At 38.7% G+C, this 22,648-nt stretch overlaps 1 protein-coding gene across 5 annotated transcripts in view; it reads left to right on the top strand.

Annotated features, from left to right (window-relative positions):
• Window positions 1-22,648, top strand: part of lpp (LIM domain containing preferred translocation partner in lipoma) — a 218,183-nt gene that overhangs the window by 45,746 nt on the left and 149,789 nt on the right. The window lies entirely within an intron of this gene.

Here is a 22,648-nt window from a genome sequence, read left to right as displayed (position 1 = left end):
AAATACGATGTGACGCCTTATGTCATTTTACAGCTCTTAACTTGACCCCGACACATAGCCCTTTCATTCAACATTAATAAGTCAGATCTGTTTGGAGAATATTAGAAGAGAAAGAACTTTTGCAAGTAAACTATGAAATTCTGAAAGTATGCAATCTTTCCCCGACCCAGAAACATACACAGACACACTTGGGAATGTGTTTCCTAAACTGTATTTTGCTGTGTGAGGAACTTTGTTCTTATTTACCTATTTCCAATTGTACATAGGTTTACATGTTATTCAATTCAATTCCAATTGATGAGAGCTCCATCCAGAGGTAGGGCATCAGGATGGATCAGGCAGGTCCGGAGAGCAGAAAGGGTCAGGATCACTGGCATCTTCATAATGTGTGGCTTGACAGAAGGAGAGAGGGAGAGGGCGGTAAAGAGAAGGGAGAGGTTTTTAAGTATGCTTACTATCCCCTGATGGATAAGACCGTGTACTTTACGTAAAAGAAAGTCTATTCATGGTAAGCTTGAGTAAACAAATGCATTTTCAGCCTATGTTATATGCATGTGATGAATGTGATGAGATGTGTGTATGGGTGTGGTTGGTGCAAGTACACTAAATATGCTTACGTTGAATCACCAAGTCAAACATGCACTTGTGAATGGTGTACAAAAATCCACAGTACAAATGCCGAAAATGTTACAGTAATTAAAGTACTATAAAATTTATAGTCAACAATTGTAAAAATATAGTGCTATAATACCTGAATTATGTTATTTTATATGATGTAAGTACATATTCTCATTTGGCTGATGCAGGATAGCCCAGGTTGCCAGTAAATTACTGTAAAATCAACAATAAATTTTCTTTTTTTTAAACCTCTTTTATACATGTAGACCTCATTTTTAAGGGTCTACGTTTATGTGGTCCAGGAATGAGTCATTATTTATATTCAAACATTCAAGAAAGTCTTAGTAAGTATCATTTAGCAGTAATTAAATTAGCAGAGTGTTCTACAATTTAAAAAAAAAAAAAAAAAAAAGTGTCCGCAGTTTATATTCCAGCAGTGTTGGTAGTTACAGACTGTGTTTGCCGGTTTTGAATGAAACACAAGAAAAAAACATGCTGCAGCTGTTGTCAGAGTTCTCTGTCAATAATCTATCTGTAATCAGTAATCATCTGATAGCAATATTATGGAATAATTCCTTGAGATATTTGTGTAGACGTTTTACTTGAAGTGTCCGTCCATAATGGGTTCCCCAGGAAGGCCAGGACAAACGGGGATCCAAATAAACTAGTTAAACAGATATATTTTCTCAGGTGATTTCTGCACTGGATTGCTGATGCACAGATATGTGTACAAAAATGCATAAGAATGTGTGGTGGTCTGGTACAGGTACATTGCAAACATGTTTGGGAGTGTATCATTATCTTTAAAAAAAAAAAAAAAAAAAAAAAAGTAGAGGCAGATATCTGAAGGCACTTTCATTACACTAGACACATTAATGTTTCACTATGTACCGATAGCGTGAAATGTGTCTCTCATCCTAATTGATTAGCAGAGTGGGCTTGAGGGGGACTGGGAGGTGGTGGGGAACATTGTTCACGGTGATGGGAATTTCAGTGCCATGGACGATATACCCCTCAAACAATACTTCTCTCAAATCCTCCCTCCATAACTGCGACTCCAGTAACAGGCTTTAACGCGCACTTTTTTTTTGCGATTGATCTGCCGAGACTATAAGTGCAAGCAGAACAAATCCGCATAATGACGGCCTCCGGAGGGGAGCCACAGCCGTGTGGTTAGACTCGAGCATGTGTGCTCAAAACACAATCCACACAAATGATCACCCCACTGAGAACAGTTCCTCACAGACCTCCATCCTGAACATGTTCATCAAACTATACTGAGATTTTCCTGCTTTATATGATACTTCGTGATTAAGCAAGGACTCTTTGGGTAGAGAGACAGGTTTTTCTTGAGCACAGGTGAGCTCTTATACACACACACACACACATACATTGTAGAGGTACAGATGGTTTGGAGCCCAAGTGGGAACATGAGCTGTTATTTGCTGATTGTGCCGCATTGAACAGGTTTCCTGAGAACGTTGCTCTTCCCAGGTGTGATCTTCCTCATCACGTCTTTCTTTTTTAAAATTTTTTTATTGCTCCCACACAGAAACAATCATACCTGCTAATCAAAATAATGTCTGATGTTATACAGGCATCCTTGAATCTGCCAGGAATTAGTCCTTATCCAAACCTGCTTGAGTGTGTTGTTTATTTATTTATTTATTTATTTTTGGTGTTTTTACATTTGCATTTTTTTAAACAGATAATTTTATCCAAAGCTGTTAAAGACATAGAATTTCATGCAAGAAAAGATCTGAGCACCTGAGTATTAAGGTTTCTACAGTGACTAGCAGTCTAGGTATTTGGATCAAAACATTCCAGTCACTTAAGCTTAACCACTGAGGTCACAGCCAGTGACATGATGAATCATAGAGTGTGTGTGTGTGTGTGTGTGTGTGTGTGTGAGTGAGAGAGAGAGAGCGAGAGAGAGAGAGAGAGAGAGAACAGATGCCTGGTAGCATTTATTCTTCACCTGAACAAAATGCTGAAATGTCATGTTCAGATTGGGTGTTAGCTCTGCACGGGCCTTGTGACGTTTTTCTATTTGCACCTGTCAGTTTTATAGTCAAGTGAGACGATACTGCATGATGATGACTAAAATGATAATTATCTCGCAATATTCAAGCAAATTACAATTACTCATTTATTACATTATTGTAAATCGGGGGTGGCTAACTGTTTGATCACGTACTGGTTGCTCACATGACACATTTACTGTTTACATTCACTCATCTTTAGTAAAAGCTTAATCCCTGTCAATGTCACAAAGGTTAAAATGACTCATTTGTTTTATATTTTGAGAATGGGAACCAACTAATTGTATTGGAAAATATCACCGGATCTGTCAGACTTTCTTCTGGAGCAGGCGGGGATGGGATTAACAAAGCAGAGCTGTAATATTATAACAACAAACACAGTGCAAGCAAATCCCTGGTTAATATTTGCTAGCCTTCACAGCAACACTTTTCATCTCATGAGTATGACCGAAAGCAGACTGTTGCTTTTTGAGAGCTGCAATTAGCTCCTTTATTTTGTCTGTTTGAATCTGCCCAATATACAGGTCATACTTTTTCTACTATGATTTCATGCTGCCTTGGAATATTCAATTATTTGAGCACAGCCATGTGCTAAGAGCAAATAACACAAATGGGTTTGTGATTTATTTCCCAGAAGAAATGTGATGTCATTGTCCATTTCTCCTGGAACATGCCACATTTAGAATCTAGCATAGGGTTCTTCGACAAAGACTTTTTTGTGTGTGTGTGTTGCATAACGCTCACCTAAATACAGTCCCCTCTAAAATGATTGGAACAGCAAGGCCAATTCATTCGTTTTTGTTGTAGACTGATGACATTTGGGTTTGAGATCAAAAGATGAGTATGAGAAGGGAGTTTAGAATTTCAGCATTTATATGTAGATGTGTTAAACGAGCATTTTGTATCAAACCACCCAATTTGTAGGTGAGCAAAAATACTGGAACATGTGACTGACAGGTGTTTCCCAGGTGTGTCCTGTTAGATTGATTGTTTAAACAATAAATAGCTCTGAACATCTCCTCTTGGTTTTAACCTTCACTTTTACCTGTGAAGACTGCATTTGCTGTTAAACAGAATACGCCAACAGGAAAACCAAGGAAAACAACAGCTGATGAGAGAAACATTGTGAGAGCTTTGAAGAGAAACTCAAAAACAACAGTCAGTGACATCACCAACGACCTCCACAGGGCAGGGGTGAAGGTACCACAATCCAATGTTTGATGAAAACTTTGAGAGCAGAAATCTAGAGGCCATACCACAAGATGCAAACCAGTCATCAGCAGTAAGAATCAGAAAGCCACATTGGAATTTGCAAAGAATTGCAGAGATGATCCACAAAAGTTCTGGAACCAAGATTAACCTCTACCAAAGTGATAGAAAGGTCAAAGTGTGGAGAAAGAATCTGCTGATGATCCAAAATATACAAGATCATCGGTCAAGTATGGTAGAGGTAGTGTCATGGCTTGGGCTTGCATGGCTGCTTCTGGAACAGGCTCACTAATCTTTATTGATAATGTAACTCATGATGGTAGCAGCAGAGTGAATTCAGAAGATTACAGAAATATTTCTGTCTGCCAATTTACAGAGAAGTGCGTTCAAACAAGATTTTTTTTTTTTTTGGTTGACAAAACTATCTTGTGTTTACAATTGTTTGATATCCATGAGAGCAGAGTATTTTTGTGAATTCTTTGAACAAAAGATCAAAAGTTTATACAATAAAGACAAATTTTCACAGCCTTCTTTGCTCATATTTACCAAGGGTGCCAATATTAGTGGAGGGCACTGTATGCATATTTTGTCACTTTAATAGAGTTTTACATGCAAATTATGCAACTGGTTAAACCAGATGGATATGAAGCTCTTTATTTAATACATCAATCGATCAATCGAATATCTTTTGTTTAGTCAGTTAAGAATTACAATCACAAAAAAAAATGAGTCATTGTTCACCCTTATAATCCCAACACTGTAAATACACACACTCTGAAAATACACTCTGTAAATACACACATCTCTGAAGTGTAGAGCAGCACCACACACATTGTATGAGCTTATGTCTTCTGTGTGTATGGGTCAGCATGCACATTTACTTTGCAATTATCTCGATTTTTAATTCATTTTTGACCATTTCAGTCCTACAAGCTGTTTTTCATCAGATGTGACTCATGAAGTACATGTTGTTCCCTGTGTTATTTCAGATTTTATTCCAGCATGGCATTCAGAGAAAAGCCAAATGTTGAATACTCATGGCAGCCGTTACTAACGAAGCTGCAGGGTCACTTAACTCAACGTGAGGCAATGACGCAGTTATTATATGAGTTACCATAACAACAATTACCCCAATACCTTAATGGATGAGTCTTCAGAGGGACTGAAGGAATATATAAATATGTAAATATATATATATATATATATATATATATATATATATATATATATATATATAACATAATATAATATAATATAATATGTGTGTATATATGTGTGTATGTATATATATATATATATATATATATATATATATATATATATATATATATATATATATATATATATATACAGTATGTGTGTGTATGCATATATATATGTATATATATTTAAGTAATCAGTCATTTAAAAATATGACGAATCATTTTGGTAAAACTAGTCTGTTTATTGTTTATAAAGCAATGGATTTTATACAGCAGGCTTGTGTTGATTTGTTTTTTTTTTTTTTCACTACTCATTCTGTTTTTGTGCTGTGATGAGGGTGTTTTTGTCTAATAATGGCTTCCTCTTTGCCATTACACAGATCCCAGGTTTAAATCTGCTCTGGATAATGCTGATGGATTTTGTCAGTAGTTTAGAAGACACAGGAGTCGTTACACCAGACAATATTGCTGTTCATTCCCTTTGTTGACTCAGCATTTCTGTCATTCCCTCAGTCTTTCCCTGTCTGTCTTATTTCCCTTCTCATGGTGAATCAATGGAACAAAAAACAAAACAAAAAAGACGAGCGTCCACCAGAATCGTCAGCGGTTTTAATGGTTTTTGAGCCAATTCACAGAGTGCCTCTTTTTAAGTGGATTGAGGGAGAGGTTATTGTGTTTTTGGCTGTGTTCCTTCACTCGTCGGCTCATTCAGTAAAAACCCCAGGCTTTTAAGGGCCATTCTGGGCCTCAGAGAAGCGCATTAGATTAGTTACTCCACATTAAATCCAGGCCGCTCCAGGAGGTGTGAGGAGTCTCCAGATACCCATTCAGTTCAAGAACTCTGGCTGTTCATGAAAGCAAGCCCTCTCCCATATCTCTAGCACACCCTCTTACTTTCACTTACAGCTGAGCTCTTGTTCAGATTCAGACACCTGAAAATAAGTTTACTTATCTTGAAAAGATTGCTATATTTAGGTGAACTTTAAATCCTGAGCTTAAACCACCTGATCTTTATCTTCCATATCCTCCTTGTATTTATCTCTTATGAGAAATTTGATGTTTCCTCAGCTTGTTGTATATTTTATTGGGGTTGCAGTGAAGAGAGCCAGATTGTATCCCTCAAACACTTTCAACTCATGATCGAGCAGCAGGACCTACTGCCAAGCTCAGTGTGCTCTCTGGTACGAGAGATATCTGGTAAGAGATCAGTCTAAGCTCTTTGCTTCATCTTATTTGCACCGAACTGGAGATTCTACTGCCTTTGGTCTACACCTGCGTCCACTATACTAGCAGGGAAATGGATTTATAAACAGTGTTTTCCCCGTTTTCACTTCCCATTCATTAATACAAACGACATGCCCCAAAAACATTGAGGCAGTGAAGGCAAAATGTTTCGTTTTACCTAGATTCCAAAGCATGCCATATTAAAGCTGCAGTGTATAGAATTATTTTATCCAACCACAACCACGGCAATATTCTTGATTCTGATTGGTCAGATGGTATTGATACATTTTCTGTAACAGCAGCTCTGACAATAGATGACACAAGGTTTCAAGTCAGGGGACTGCAAATCCCAGGTTTATGTCCTCATCTAATACATCATTGTTTCTATAGTAATAACTTACACAGGGACTTGCGTGGTGGCTGTTCCATATAAATTATTATTTTTTTTTAATGGGTGGAATTGTTGTCTTTTTAGTATTTATAGATCAAGTCTCCATTGTGAGAGCATTGCAAGTCTCTTAATGTTGTTCCTAACACAGTCTTTCTGATTTCTCAGTAACATGGCAAGGTGTGGTGGTGTTTTTTGTTTATTTGTTTGTTTTTTTGGTCTTGAACGAGAGGAAAAAAAATAGTGCTGCTATGATGCAAGTGATATCAAAAACTAGTTTTGCGGCTATTCCACAACATGAAATGCAACTGTAAATGGATAAAAGCACAATAAAACACTTTGGGACATGTTGTTATAAGACCATAATCAACTTCGGGGTGATTATAGCTCTCCGCTTTGCATTGGGCTGCATCACACCACCCCGTTGTTGATTATTTTCCAATAACAGCACATCTCGACTTTTTTTATTTGTCATTTTGAATGAGCCAGGATATAAAATGCTGAAAAATGTGGTGTACCTGTGCTGTTGTGAGTCACTGTGGAAATCCTATACGAGTATAGTAATATTAGTATCATTTTTTAAATAATTTAGAATAGTATAGTAATTTTTAGTCTCATGTCAAATGCCATTACACCTCAGAGCAGAGATCAGATAACAAAATGTATTGTATTTAGACAAGCAAATTCATGGAAAACACACAAACAGACAATAAAATGCACTCAGTGGTGACCAAGTGTTTGTTTATTTTGTTTGATCATTTTTGGGTCCTATGCAGTTTGTTTTTGCTAGCTTATTAGCATTGGATGGGCTGTGCATGCCGTGGAGCCTGAGAGCTGTGCTAACAGAGCACTGAGGGATCATTAATGATTTGCCCCTACTATTTAGAGTGAAATGTGTGGTTTTTGGACGCTTCCTTGAATAGTATTTGCCAGTCGTAACCACCAGATTAATCTGCATGGTGGGGAAAGGGACAGTATATTTCACATTTACTACTTAAATAACTTGCGAATATAGTGATTTTTTTTTTTCTTTCTTTTTTACAGTGGAAAGATGCAAAATAGGAAAGGTGGGAAGTGTGGAGTATTTTTAAGCATTTTGGGACATAAACACTTTTTGTGTTCAGAATTAGGGCAGGAATTCACAAGATTGACATAACCAGTCCAAATGTCCTGATGGACCTCTTTATCCCCAATAGGTTTGTTAAAACCTTTTTTTGAATTAGTATGACACTTCATATGACTAAACATGGTGGTCAGCTGTCCATACCTGTGGATATCTTGGTATTTGGAGTATTTGAGTATTCCATATATTGGATTGGAATATTGCAACCTGGCTGTTGGTTTTTGCTGCTCATTGATGCCTCTTTTTTTGTAAACCATAAATTGTTCCTGTACTAATTTCTGAAGGTTGTTGGGATTTCATTGATGGTTGATTCAGGATTTGATCCATCCTGCTCTGGTACTGGCTCTGTGCTCAGCTGCTGCTGTTTTTTTTGTTGTTGTTTTTTCTCCTCTGCTGACCTGGTCAATACTAAGTGCACTACAGTCTGGTTTTGTTGTCGGAGTATTTGTATATGGCCATTATTTTGTGATATGATTTTAGCTGCAAAACTATGGTTTTGTTGCTTTTTCACTGGGCAGATTTTCAGTCTTCATTTTAGAAATAGCCATACTGACTGTAGCCACAGTCAAAGCTTGATTCCTGTGTAGGATGTATTGGCTGACTGACTGCAAGACTACACAACTTGCAGCTCCTATAGAGCTGACTCTAAGAGCACATTTCTATTTACTCATTTGGTGACTTGGCAGGGCTTGGATTTGAACTCATAACCTTGCGATAAGTAGCCAAAAAAAAGCCTTAAGCACTGAGCCACGGTGACTTAAGAGTACTGTGGTGTTTAATGAGATTACCATATGTGTTATAAATGCTGAATGATATAAATAGCAGAGAGACAGATTTATAGCTTTACTAGTAAGCAAATGTGACACTTTTATATACATATACTGTACATATGATACGTTTGAGATATTTTTACACATTGCTGGAGGATGAGGTGTAGTTGGTGTGTGGTTAGTGAAGGGTAAATTCAGTGCCTTCCATTAATATTGGCCCCCTTGGTAAATATGAGCAAAGAAGACTGGGAAAAATTATCATGATTTTTTAACCTTTTGATCTTTTGTTCACAAAAACACTCTGCTCTCATGGATATCAAACAATTTCAAGCACAACACAGGTTTATCTAAAAATTTTGTTAAATATAGGTGTGCAACAATTATTGGCACCCTTTTTGTCAATATTTTGTGCTACCTGCCTTTGCCAAGATAACAGCTCTGAGTCTTCTCCTATAATACCTGATGAGGTTGGAGAATACATGGCAAGGGATCTGAGACCATTTCTCCATACAGTCTCTCCAGATCCTTTAAATTTGGAGGTCCTCGCTGGTGGTCTCGCTTCTTAAGTTCACCCCAAAGGTTTTCTATGGGTTTCAAGTCAGGGGACTGGGATGGCCATGGCAGGCCCTTGATTTTGTGGTCACTAAACCATTTTTTCAACCATGTTGATTTTAATCATTGTCCCACTGGACGATCCAACCATGGTCCATTTTAAGCTTTCTGGCAGAAGTAGTCAGGTAATATCTGTTGATATTTGATAGAGTCCATGATGCCATGTATCCTAACAATATGTCCAGGTCTTATGCTTTTCGTATGCAAATAGACATTTACCCGTAGGGACGGCGGAGAAGAGAACTATGCAGGTGTAGACTCGTAGCTAAGGTACTACTTTTGACTACTCAGTTAGTCAAAAACCATTCTAGCACCCAGATCAGTTACTGATTGAACCGGTTTAATCACAAGTTACTTGAAGAAATCACATGCTTGGTGTTCAGGGGAGTCTTCACTCCGCTAGACCGTTGGTGATGAAACTGCATTACACAGAAGAAAAACAAGAGAGTAAAATGAGAAAAAAGAAAAAGGATCATTGAAGCTTACATGGCACACATCCTTTTTTACACAGGGAATGTTGTCGCAACAAGTCAGCATAATTAATTTATGATAGTGTTTCTCACCACGGGGTTGCTCATTTCATTAACATTAAACCTGCCTCCATTAGCAGAACGAGGCCGAAAGTTTCATATTCATCCACCGCTGCCGCAAGCACGGGTTTAGTGATGCGTTTATACTGAGCTCGGTTACAGAGTTTGAAAGTTCATCCACTCCTCTAAATCTTTATCTAATGGAATATTTTTGTATTAAAATAAAGAGAATGTATGAATTGTTGAGGCTGATAGGCCCACATCCTCTCCCATTAGGGTTTCTGCAGGTGATCTTAATCGAGCTGATAATATAAAAGTAGATGAGGTGCTGTGTGACTGATAGACGGAGGGGCTATGCGCCATCTACCCAGGTTGCATCATTATCAATATCTCGTATTAACACGCCATTACATTCAGACTCCTGAGGATTCAGATTTCCTTCTTAATAGTTTAGTGTAGAAGAATGTCTTTGCTTTTGGTGTTAAGAGGTGAGAGAAACTTGAGATACCATTTCTCCAAAACACATTTTATTTTCTTCATGCTTATTAGGGCTGCAATAATAATCCTGACAAAACAATAATTAAAGTCATTTGAGAAGACTAAAATTAATTGAATTATCACCACTTAAACCAGCAGTCAAGTTTTACTATATCTGATGAGCTACATCCAACTAAAACAAAGGAACAAAATCAAGAGGTTAAGTGATTTATAGTACTTTAGCCAAGCTTTAATGATCAATATCCATTTATTGTGGGTTTTAACATAGTTTATTTAAGACGGGTGATGCTAACTAAAAGTTTAAAAAAAAAAAAAACTCATTACAATTATAGTATAGCCTTTGTTAAAATTAAAAGACTTCTGAAGATCAGAGTCATAGCAAACCTAAGTGTGATTACAAAGTCTGAGAAGATTTCTGTGAACAAGTGGGTGCAAATTTGTATGTTTTTTAATTTATTGAAGAATTAAAGGCCACAATGCAACTACTGTGGTAGTCGTCTTTGGGCGACTCTTCATCCTCTAGTGAGCTGAACCTGGCACCACAGATGCCACATGTGGGAAATGTTAAGCCACTTTTTCTAGTCTTTCCTGCTTTTGGTACGAGCATTGAGATCTATAAAGTAGTCAGTGTCTCTCGAGAGCAACTGCCACTCAATTCCAGCTGTAAACAGCCATAAGGCCTGTGCATCTGGGACAGGGACACCAGGGAGAGGTGACTTGGGACGGCAAGTTTATTCAAAACTTGTCTTCATCACCAGACACTCCAGACTTTAAACACTCTCTGCCAGACTTTAAGACTGGTTCCAAATGTACAAGCCATGCTCAAAGCACTGGGGGTGCATGTGCAATACTGCTTGACTTGATTCAATGGCAGGAAAATGCCCATGATGACTGCTCTCTTTCCCAGTCATCATGGGCCTGTTGGTTCCTTAGGTCTGCCTACATGTGCTTCCATCCCATTGCTTATCTGGTTAGGGAGTGTTCTCTTAGACTTTGCAAGGCAGTTAGACAGTGGTTGACTAATTCAAGGGCATCTCCACATTGTGGGACTGTGGACTGTCTCTGGAGACCAGTGCATCTCTGAGATCTCTTGCCATGTTAGCCTGGGGCCACAAGTCATCCAGTTACTATGTGTGGCTGAACAAGAGGCAAGGCTGACCAAAGGGAGGCTGTGTACTGGCAAGGGAAGACTTGCACAATCATGGTGCTTTCCTGTTTGCCATGCAGGGTAATGAGCGACAACAGGCTGTAAGCAAGAGGACTGCAAACAGCTGGCAAATTAGCATTCATTTAGCTAAACTACTGCACTAGACACATCACCCTGTATGTCATGCGCACACAGTTTAAGATCTTTCTGCTTTCTCATAGGGGTTATGAGTGGGCCTCCTCCTCTAGTGTGGAAGGATCTACACCTCTTTGTCTTTGTGATTTGTATGCTTTCAGATCTGTGATCTGCTTTTATAACATGATAGTGCAGTATATTTTTCTTTTTCTATGTGCAATGATGAAGACACCCATTCCCCCCACCAAACCCCAATTGACATTCTCTTGGCAGGCCGTGTGTACCAGGCATGCCAGTGGGAGAGCAACTCAGAAAAGGTCGAGCTGTGACATGGCAGTACATCAGTAGATAATTTGCCACGTCCCTCCCTGTAGCTAGCACTCTCCTATCACCAACTCAGGAGGGTCTGCTGTTTTTGCTACATCACAAGGCAGCTGAACACACTCAGAAGAAATTGCTAACTGCCTTCTTCCGCATGCATGAGATTACAGATGCCCACAAATGACTAGCATCACTCCGATTGACAGTGGAGCAGGGGAGAGCCAATTTTGATCTCTTGGACTCCTGGCCATGGATGAATATGGCATCATTTGGATTTGAGCTCACATGATAGGGTGAATGCTTTCCTGTTGTACCACTTCAAACCCTTTCTGAACTATCCAAGCACCTCATTGGGATTCTTCACTGGGATTCTCATTGTAGAAAGAGTAATGCAAGAAAAAATGCTTGCTAGATGGAAAATAGCAAAAAGGAGTACCTCAAAATACAGCGGTCTCATGCCAAAGATTTGCAAAACTCTGTGCCAGTCTATTCATAGAAAGTTCTCCACCTTAAGCATGTTTCATTTTTTGTGATCAGAGCTGTTTTAGAGCTGAATATTGCTTACCCAAAGAGATATGAGTCCTCTTGTGGTGTTCAGTACTAGATTTAGTATCATCTCCACTCCAGCGAGACTATTTTAGGAGATGACGGACTTGGCCTGGCATAAACAAACTGATAGCAGGGTAATGTGGCTTCTTGTAATGAAGCTGTTTTGATTAGATTAATGATGCACTCTGGCAGTTTCTCAGCGGATATTAACCACCAAGCTGTTTACCAGACGCCCCCCTGCTGCTGCTCGAGGGGAACAGAAAACAACACTTCAGTTTATTGGAGATGGAAGGTCTCTGGCCATGTCACACTCTAAGTGCCAGACCGATTTATTTTTTGAAGTTATTGACTGATTTTTGAGTGATTTACTCCTTACGGATCTCAGTGGACTACAAATTTATGAATAGCAGCTAAATATTATATTCTATTTTTATTCTATGTTGACAGTTTTGGTAAAAGTTGGTTAGCAGTCATTCTTAGGGCATTGTATTCACCTGCTTTTTGACAACTTGTCAGCTGTTTACTGGGCAATTTTGAGTGATTGACCACCTCATTACGCATAGGAGTATGTTGAGCTTGAACATCCATCAGGATTGTAGTACATACTCATACACAACTATCGCAATTATCAGTACTGTCACACTGATTACATAATCACAATTGCTTGGGCTGATTGAGATACATTTATTCTACTTTTTTTAATATAGGGTGCAGGGTTGCTTATTGGTTAGCACATTTGCCTCGCACCTCCTGGGTTGGGGGTTTGATGTTGATTTTGCCTGTTCTCCCTGTGCTTCGGGGGTTTCCTCCTGGTACTCCGGTTTCCTCCCCCAGTCCAAAGACATGCTCTAAAGGCTGATTGGCATTTCCAAATTGTCCGCGTGATTGGGTGTGCCATTGTGCCATGAAATGGTTAGTACCCTGCCCCCTGCCTTGTGCACTGGTCCCCTGGGATCGCCTCCATGCTCCCTGTGAGATATAGTTTTTTCAAGGACAACACTGATTCTGACTTTGCTACTTCCTATAACCTAAGCACCGTGCTATCATTATTCTCAGTTCAAGGCCTTCTCTGAACCATTTGTAAGTGCCAAATATAAGCACATCAAAAATGTGTTGTAGCGGGCGGCTCTGGCTCAGGTTGTAGCGCGGGTTGTCCACTAATCGAAGGGTTTGTGGTTCGATTCCCGGCCCACATGACTCCACGTGCTGAAGTGTCCTTGGGCAAGACACAGAACCCCAAGTTGCTCCCGATGGCAGGCTAGCGCCTTGCATGGCAGCTCTGCTACCGTTGGGGTGTATGTGTGTGAATGGGGGAATGAGACACAATGTAAAGCGCTTTTGGGTAAAAGCGCTATATAAGTGCAGACCATTTACCATTTAGATAAGATTTTGTGTGTTATGAGAAGAATACGTTTGCACACTTTAATCTACAGTATGTAGTTTGTTTAAATATCCTAGCTCCCCACATAATTGTATGCTTCCAACATTGTTGCCACAAAGTTGGAAGCATACAGTTGTATAGAATGTCTTTGTATGCTGTGGCATTACAATTTCCCTTCACTGGAACTAAGGGGCCCAAACCTGTTCAATCACTGTTGATGTTACCGAGTTGCTTCTGGAACTGGGAAACGGAAACATAAATATAGAGGGGGGAAAAAAGGAATGTGATTTGTATTGGTATTTTGGCAATTACGAATGCCAAATGTGAGACTCATGACTAGCTCATGTGTAGGACAGAAAGTGAGCATAAGTGGAACTGGCTTTTCTAAACACTTCATGCTAACTTTAAATATATTTTGCTTTAAGTATATGAATGCACTTTAGAAGCACTCGGTTGTAACTGTGATTAACTTTCTAAATCACGTCAAAGTCAAGCTGTTAAACAGATTTCCAATCATGGTCATACTCAATTTGTTTGGGCATCTAAGGTTAGATTGTGGTTGTTTTGCATTAGAAATGGTGTGCGTAAGCATATGTTGACGTGTCCTCTTGCAGTCACTTTCGACTTTATACTTATTCTCTTCATCTTCCAGGCTCTCATAGACTCTCTCTAAAGCTGTAGCACAGACTTCTCTTCAAATCCCAAATGTCCGATTGTCAGTCGGTGTCGAGCTGAAACCGTTCAAATCAAACAAGTCAAACAGCAAACGCTCACTGTGATTGACATAGTGAAGAGTGACACACAAGGAACTTCTCCTGACATTACTTTGACCTTTAGTATTGATAATACTTTCAGAAATTAATACGGCAGATCAAAAGATAAAGGAATTAGCCTCTTTTTTATGGTCCTCCTTTTAGATAAGCGTTCAGTTTCCTACTGAGATAAGACCTTCAAGTTAAAGGCACACTAGTTAAGGCTACTCACAACGTCTGTGAAGATGCATACTTTTACACAGCTGGAGCGTCTCACATGGCTCGGCTTCAGATGATATTGCTGTCTTTGATGTGGCAGAAGATATGAAACACTCTAAAGATGATTTTCTCTTGAGTTTGAAATGTAACTGATTTCATCCACAAGGTTGCTCATTCTGTAATATAAAGTCTTGACAGTGTTGGCTTTGTTGCAGTCCTCAAATAATGACACGTGTTGATGAAATAAGTTGCAAGTGGTAGAATAGTTTGTCACTAGTTCTTTACCACTTTTGTCATGGGCTAAACATCTGACATTTTATTAAATGTGGTGTTTTATATAGCAGATGGAATAGAAAAAGATAGTATAAATTTATAATCCAAAATATGACCCAAAATATTTATTCTTTAATATATACAGTACTGTGCAAACGTTAAAAAAAAAAAAAAAAATAGGCACATGTAAAGAAATGCTAGATCCCTTCAAAAATACTCTGGGGTTGTGGGTTTGAATCCCGTCTCTGCCCTGTGTGCTTGGAGTTTGCATGTTCTTCCTGTGCTTCAGTGGTTTCCTCGGGGTATTCCGGTGTCCTCCCTCAGTCCAAACACATGCGTTGTAGGCTGATTGGCATTCCAGAATTGTCTGTTGTGTGAATGTGTGTGCGATTGTGCCCTGTGATGGATTGGTACCCCATCCAGGGTGTCCCTCGAGTTTCCTGGGATAGGCTCCAAGCACCCCGTGACTCTGCGTAGGATAAGCGGTATAGAAAATGGCTGGATGGATGGATGGAAACAAAGTCAGTATTTGGTTTAATAACCCTTACTCCCAGGATGCATCAGTAGTCTAAAAATACAAGATAAGATTATTTTTATTGTAATTGCACAGGCAATGAAATTTAGTTTAGCAGCTATCTAGCTAATACAGTTAGAGCATAATGCCACATATATTACAAAAGAAAATAAAACTAAAAATCCATGATCTAATATTAAATAAGAAGAATAGGTATACAAGTGTATAATATACAGTTCTTAGAGCTGTTCTTAGTGCAAATTAACAGCAAGTGTAGAGTCTGGATTGTACAAATACCATTTTGTAGATGCTACATCAATGTCAGGTGTGTAAAAGTCACGTGAAGTCATGTAAACAATGAGGACTGGGCCAGGGTATGTGTCACGTGAGTCTTATTGCGCTGCAAGTTTAGCAGTCATTTGTTTTAAGTACAGTTTGTGCTGTTTTATAAGGGAATTGGCTGAGCATCTTGGAAAACCAGCCACAGTTCTTCCAGAAACATTGACTGTCACACTTGCTTCTGTTTTTGCAGTAAAAAAGCTGCATTCATTATGGGTTTTTTTTTTGGTCTGAAAAGTGTCCTGTTATGTAATGTTACTTTCTTTACTGGCATACAAAGATTTTTTTATTGTAACATTTTTTCCCATTTCTTTTGTTGGATTTGAAATAATGTTTGGAAATCTAAAATTTTTAAACTGACTCAATAAAGTCAAGTCATAAAATAAACATCTAAGGCAAAATTTTTATTTACGGAATCATTAGGGTGCTTAAGAATTTTGCACAGTACCGTATATGCTCAGTAGCAATATAAATGCCAGGAGATCTTTGACTGTGTGTGTGTGTGTGTGTATATGTGCGCGTGTGTGTGTGTGTATGTGCGTGTGTGTGTGTGTGTGTGTGTGTATTGATTGAATCCACTAACTGAGTGAAAAAGCAGCAGGTGCCTGATTGAGGACAATGACAGGTTGTGGCATTTTATGATGCATTTATTTATTTTTTTACAGTCCTCAGGTCATGTGGATCCAGCTGAATGTTTTAATGACGCATTTTATGCTTTTTCTCCATCATAATGAGGCCTGATTTCTAAGGGCTTTCTGATTTAATACTGGGTTCCGTGCTATTAAAAAAAAGCACAAGCAACAACAAGGAAAGGGTCTGCTAAGGATGATGAATTTCCTGTGCACTCTGGTTCAAATGTGATGCTTTTAATTCATCCTCTTAGGCTCTGTTCTGCCTGATTGAAAAAAAAAAACAAAAACGATGAGTTAGACACATGCAGATATGAATTATCACTACAAATTTTGAAGTTAAGACGGGCATTACCTCTACAAGGCATTGACAGACATTGTTATAAGCAAAATTAGACGTATATAGAAAACCTAGACGAATTAATAGTATTAAATATTAAAATATCTACTATTACAGTAAGTGCAGTATGTACAGATTGTAAAATTGACTATTGTAGTTAGAACAATTGCACATTTTACTGCATGTACAGGATTTGGAGCATATTAATAATGTAAGATTAATCATACTTTACTGTAAATGACCAGTGTTGAGTAAGTTACTCAAAAAAAGTAATCCACTACAGATTACTGATTACTACTTTAAAACTGTAACCTGATTACATTACTGATTACTGCATGTAAAAAGTAATCAGATTACTAATTACTTTACTTTCATGTTACTTTCAAGACCTATCAGACCTACAAAAATACACTACAAAGTGAAATTCCTAGTTCTTTCAGGATTTTTTTACTGAGTGTCAATGTAGGACATGATCAAAAAAGGTTGGATTTATCATAAAACCTGCCTCGGGTGTTGTCACTGTTTGTAGGACCACCAGACTGATAAAATATTAAACTTTTCTAACTAGGCTAGTTTGGTGTCACTATAGTCAAGGGGAGGCACAGCTAAGCTATCATTGTATGGGTTGTAAAGTATATTATTCTCGGCTCATATCATATTCCCGTAAACTGGAACTCATATAAACATTTACACACCTTGATTGCCCAGCTTTAGAGGATGTTAGTGTTTCAGTTTCCCCTTTACTGGTTTAAATAAATAAATAAATAAATAAATAAATGGGTGTATATGCATTTTTCCTCACACTGACTGTGTGGGCTAGCGTTTGGCAGAATTGAGAGACTATCAGCCAATAAGACACAAGTGTTTCCACGCATTTTCCTGTAAACCCTGTCTGATTGGTCTCGCCTCTGTTCAATGAAGATGTAAAATTACAGGCGGTTTTATTTTACGTAATGACAAATCATTCCAAATGGAGAATTACTCTGGGCTAAAGAAAAGAATCTTCGTGGCAAAACGTGATTTATTTTTAAAATGAATTTGACCTAATATTGTTTTCTTAACAATAAATTTGTAATGCATGTAATATAATTTTCTTGACATCAGTAACTGTCATCAAATTACATCAATTTAAAATGTAATGCATTACATTACTGCGTTATCAGAAGTCATTAGATTACAATAACACTCTGTAAATGACATATACTGTATGTAAAGCTGTGTTCCACTTAGTGCTTAGAGGAAAATTCCACCTTCATACTCATTAAATATGTTTATATAGAAATAGTTGTGATGTGCTTAGTGATTCTGGTGCTGATTTCTTGGTTGGTGCTATATATTCCTGTGAAAATTTTGCGGTTGAGTGCCATGCCTACTGTATGTCACAGGGGCTCATTGCTAATGCAGTTACAATGGCATTTAGTAGAAGAACACGAGGTTTAACATTTAGGTTTTGCTAGTAGCTCCTAAAAATGAGAGCAAGAGCTTCACTTTCACGTTCTCCATTTTCCAGCGACACTCAGTACGTTTACATGGACAACAATATTCCGATATTAACCCGATTCAGACAATACTCTGATTAAGAAACTAGCATGGAAACAGTGATTATTGATGACCTTAATCTGGCTAAAGTCATACTCGAAGTAAGCACAAATTGAATTAAGTCATGTGGAGTATTCCTGTTTTAGTCACATTATAGAAGTGCATTATAGACATGTACACACCTTAATCACACTATTAACATCGTGTGGGAGTTTTCACCACATTTTGCGACAGGACACGTACACACACACAGCAAACGAGAGCGCGGCTGCGTCCGAAACCGCGTACTTACCTACTATATAGTAGGAGAAATACATGCATCTCGGCTACTATATAGTAGGTAAGTATGCGGTTTCGGACGCAGCCCACGGCTTCAAGCATTCGTTTATTTATGTAGCATGACAAATAATTAATTGCACTTGAAGCATTCATAAAAATTAAACGGCTTACGGCTTGGGGACGTAATGACGTGTGTCGTTAATCGATCTATGTTCTATAACATGTAAAACGGGAACATGAAAGGAATATTCTAAAAGCAACTCATGTAAACACCTTAATCACAATATTGTCTTATTCAGAATAAGGTTAATAATTAGATTACTGCTGTCCATGTAAACCTAGTCATTAATTAATGATAATCCAATGTAGAATTAGTGGAGACATTGTTGCAAACATAACAGACTCTTACCATAAGCTTAGACTTACTGAGTTGTTTTGCATTGAATTTCTGCAATCAAATGCATCTGTGGTTCATAGACATGGATATGTCTGATCTAGAATTCTGATAATTTTTTTTCGTGCAAACAACTTCTGATGGTTAACTTGAGCTTTTATTGGCTTTTCCCACGTGCTCAGTCTCCCATGTGAGACTGTAGTGTGTTTACAGGCACAGGGTCTCCTCGGGGTATGGCAAAGCAAACTGCTGATCAGTGAAAGGCATGAAAGACTGATTGCTGTCAATTATTAACATGCAAGCTCAGCAGAGATTCGAAACGGCTCTAGAGAAACCATCCCGAACCGTTTGCGCCCTTTTGGATCAAATACCTCGGTTGATGCAAGCCGTCCAATTCCATTTGATTTGGCCCCATGTCAGTGTGGCGCTGTCACTAACTATTACACTTCTCTTTTTATATTTATCGTTTTACATCGTGTCTCCATCATGGGAGAGCTGAGGTAGATAAAAAATACTGACAAGCTGCGGAAGCTTAAAGTTTTCATGGCTTCGATGAACACGTCCTGCTAACAATGGAGATGAACACATGTCTAGTGACAGACAGTCACACAGCACAGCCAGTGCTTCAGGCCTGTTTTCGGGGTCACACCCAGCAAAAAAAAAAAAAAAAAAAACAACGGGTTGCAGCATTTCTTCTCTTCTTCATTTCAAAAACCATCAACGTGTGGCATTGAGCTGCTCAGCAGGTGATGTGCTAAACACAGCTATGGTGCATTTTCATCTCAATTTGCACAGCGAGCCCTTCCATCTTGCCATCTCTGATGGACAGCAGATAGAGATCTTCCCTGCATTAGCGCCACATTGTTTTAATCGCGTTCGTGATGCCTATCAAACGGCTGGAGTGTCCTCAAACAGCCTGCTCATTTGGAAAACAAATCAGCCATGGCCTTGTCATTTGATTAGCGCCAGTTTTGTTAGTCTTGCCTATTATCCTAATTATCTTTGTGGATGTGGGATGTGTGCGCCTTGGGGATGTTCAGTGACCTCCACTGACCCTCCGTCGTCTTCTGCCTGCTAAATAAAAAGCTGATAAATGCCACAAATTAATCGCACCTGATAAACAATTGACTGTTTCTAGCCTATTTTGTATCTTATTAGAGGTGCGTGTGTGTGTGTGTGTGTGTGTATGCGTCTGTGTGTGCATGCGCGTACCTGTGAGTGTGTGTGTTCCTGCAGTCATCTAGCCACAGAGCCTTGCTTTGTCAGATACCGTCATGAAACAGTTTGAACCTGTTATCTGTGATCCAGGACAGACTACCAGATGAATCAATTCAGTAGGCAAATATCCACCATTAGGTTTTCAGGAGATATCAATCAGTCGATAATGAAAAGTGAGAGCAGCTGATGTGTTGCCGTTGGTGTCGGTTACGATAACTAACCCCACCTAACAAGTCCAGCCTCGTTATTCTGCAGGAACTCAATGACTGTTTTCGTAAACTTGTGTTTGTGTAAGTAGGACATCCTTCAGTTTTGGGTGAAAGTTTTGCCCATAGGCAAAAAGCATGCAGATTATGAAAGCTGGAATGGATCAAGCAGAGAACTGGTTCAATGACATCTCCTGGTGTTGGCCTTTTGTTTTTTATCAACTGCACCAACTTTTGACAGCTTAATTACTTTTGCCTTTGGAACTGCCTCATTTGATAAATGCAAGCCAAAGTTGTGAAATATTAAAGACGCTACACAATTGTTGATGTACGTGAACTCATGTTCGACAGAACACTGCCTAGAGCAGGGGTGTCCAATCTTATCCGGAAAGGGCTGGTGTGGGTGCAGGTTTTCAGTCCAATCAAGTAGGAGCCACAGCTGTTTATACCTGTTTAATCAGTTGAGCTTGGCTTTCAATAGACTCAGGTGTGGCTTCTGCTTGGATGGAATGAAAACCTGCACCCACACTCACCCTTTCAGGATAAGATCGGACACCCCTGGTCTAGATATTAAACAGCAGTTGTTAAAACGGGGCTTCCTGGGCCGTGTTGTGATTCGGCAGCATTTCATAGAATAAAATGAACACTTTGTGTACAAGTACCGAACAGAACCTGTGTTGAGTCTTTCATTTTTGGCTTCAGCACTCTGCGCACTTCCAGTATTAATCCTTAAGCAATTGGAAAAGTTCCCAAGTGCTTTTATTAATGTCAACAAGTGGCGTAATGGAATATTTACCTCCTGTGTGTGCTGTAAACATTGTAGGATCCATAATAACCACTTGCGCTTTTAACGTTTCCAAACAGTACGGTGTATGTGATGATGCGTTCATTCGTTCACTCAGCTGTTAAAGCAGCTGGAGAAAGTAGACCTGGGTCAAGGTTTAGAGGATGTGACCATCACAGATTGGAGCCTTTCATTTTGAAAGGTCTTTTTTATCTGCATGGCTAAGCACGAAATATCAACTCCAAAGGCTCCATCTGTCCATCTAGCATGCGCAACGTGAGTTACTAAACCCGTCCCTTTAGGTATCGTGATTGCATGTAGAAATAAATCCATTCAGAGTGTATGTGTTATCTTTGTGAAAGCCTATTTTTGCCAACTGAAGACAAACGTAAGTCTTAATAGTTTGGAAAAAGTTCTCTGCATTGTGTCTTAGTAAAATTTACTTTACAAGTTTCTCAAAATGATGACTTAATTTTCCTGCAGTCACGTTTCACATTAGAGAACGTGAATAAACAGAGCATTTGAAAAGGTTTTGTTCAGCTTTTTAATTAAATACACGCTCATGTTTACACTGTTTTTAGTTAATTATTCACGTCAGATTTTGTTTTTCAACTCGTCTCACTGCCTTTATTCGGCATTGTGCTTGAAGTTCACTGCGCTTCCGGACACTACTCCTGTCTGCTACTGGAATCACTTAGTGCACCAAATAATAAAATCTTATTCACGTATTATGCACCAACAAGTTTGTACATGGCCTAAGGATTGCACTTTAGCACATTTAGTACCAGCTCATGGAACATTTATTAAAAAAAAAAAAAAAAAAACAATACAGAAAATATTTTCTTGAATTCATGAAATCCAACAAAAGCTTAACCCCTGATGGTAGCCAAATTGAATTCATTATGCTGGCTTGACAAAGCCAACATACTGATTTCCTATTTAAACGTACTATTTTCTTCCTATTCTTCTTCTGAGACCATTCATTTCTAAATGCTACTCTTCCCAGAGCTTTCAAGCTCGCAAGTACAGTTCAGCGAAAGACCCACCTCTTCCGTGAACACCTAACTAACCCCTAAAATGCCAACCCCACATTATCCTAAAAAAAACACCTACTCTGGCACTTACACCTCTACTCTGCGCACTTTGCTTTTCTAGAACTCAATTAAAGATCTTGTATGGTAGCACTACTTGTATTGTTCTCCGCTTGATATATCGCTTTGCTTGTATTTACTCATTTGTAAGTCGCTTTGGATAAAAGCATCTGCTAAATGAATAAATGTAAGTACAGACCTTCAGTCTGTTCTGACTGGAGTCACTATGTCTTTTCTAACTGATCGGAATGAAAGTTTTCCTGTTTCGGAAGCTCAAAGGGGCAGAATTTCGGGTAGAATTCCATTCAAAACTTCTTGAGCT

The sequence above is a fragment of the Ictalurus furcatus genome, chromosome 11 (assembly GCF_023375685.1).
Source record: "Ictalurus furcatus strain D&B chromosome 11, Billie_1.0, whole genome shotgun sequence".
In the NCBI taxonomy this organism is placed as follows: Eukaryota; Metazoa; Chordata; class Actinopteri; order Siluriformes; family Ictaluridae; genus Ictalurus; species Ictalurus furcatus.
The sequence above is the reverse complement of the archived record's forward strand: the minus strand, read 5'-3'. Positions and strand labels throughout refer to the sequence as shown.